Here is a 1,209-nt window from a genome sequence, read left to right on the forward strand (position 1 = left end):
TCACACCTGCTGCAGAGCAAACGCTCAAAGAACTAGAGAATGAAATTACCAAGTATGCTCTTACTAGTATAGATTATTCCCAGCCTTTTGCTGCTTATATCTTACCCACTGCTTATTCTCCTACTGCAGTGCTTTGGCAAAAGGCACCCTTACGGTGGATTCATGCTAAATCTATTCCAAAAAAGGTTCTTTTTACTTATCCTGAGGCTATCTCTCAGCTAATTAAGGCTGCTCGAGAGGAAAGTTGTAGATATTTTGGCAAAGACCCTGATACAATTATTGTCCCTTATAGTGCCACTCAAATTGATTGGCTGTTTCAACAATGTACAGAATGGCAAATTGCTTTGATTGGCTATTTAGGTACCATTGGATCTCACTACCCCAGTGACAAACTTTTGCATTTTGCTATTAAACATCCGTTTGTGTTTCCCACAATAGTAAGCAAACAACCTATCACCAGAGCACCTGTTAATATTTACTGATGGCTCCTCCAAAGGACGTGCCGTGTTTGGGACACCTAACAACTTTACAATACTTGAATGTCCTGGTTATTCAGCTCAGCAAGCTGAGCTCCTTGCTATTGTTAGTGCCATACGAGAGTACTCTCTCTCACCTATAAATGTGTACACTGATAGTCTATACATAGCTAATTCTGTTCCTCTTCTAGAGACTGTTTGTATTATAAAAACTTCCACTTCAGTTATTCAAGATCTTTTTCAGCAACTCCAACTTCTGATACATCAGCAAAAACATCCCATCTACATTGCCCATATTCATTCTCACAGTAGTTTACCTGGTGCCCTAGCCAAAGGCAACGCAGCTGCTGATGCACAACTCTATCTAGCACACTCCAATCTGCAGCGCGCTAAGGCATCGCACCAGCTACACCATCAAAATAGTCAATCCTTACACAAACTGTTACATATTCCTGGAGAAGCTGCCCGACAAATAGTGCGTGCTTGTCCTGACTGCCCCATTCATCAATCTGTTCCACCTCTTGGAGTCAATCCATGAGGATTGCGCCCCAATGATTTATGGCAAATGGATGTCACACACATCCCTAGTTTCGGTAAACTTATGTACATGTGTCTGTAGATACCTATTCTGGCCTTGTTTGCGGCTCACCTCTCGCTGGTGAAGGCAGCATTCAAGTGATTAACCATTGCTTACATGCGTTTGTCAGCATGGGCATTCCAAAAAATATCAAAA

The sequence above is a fragment of the Chrysochloris asiatica genome, unplaced genomic scaffold (genome assembly GCF_000296735.1).
Source record: "Chrysochloris asiatica unplaced genomic scaffold, ChrAsi1.0 scaffold00060, whole genome shotgun sequence".
Lineage (NCBI taxonomy): Eukaryota > Metazoa > Chordata > Mammalia > Afrosoricida > Chrysochloridae > Chrysochloris > Chrysochloris asiatica.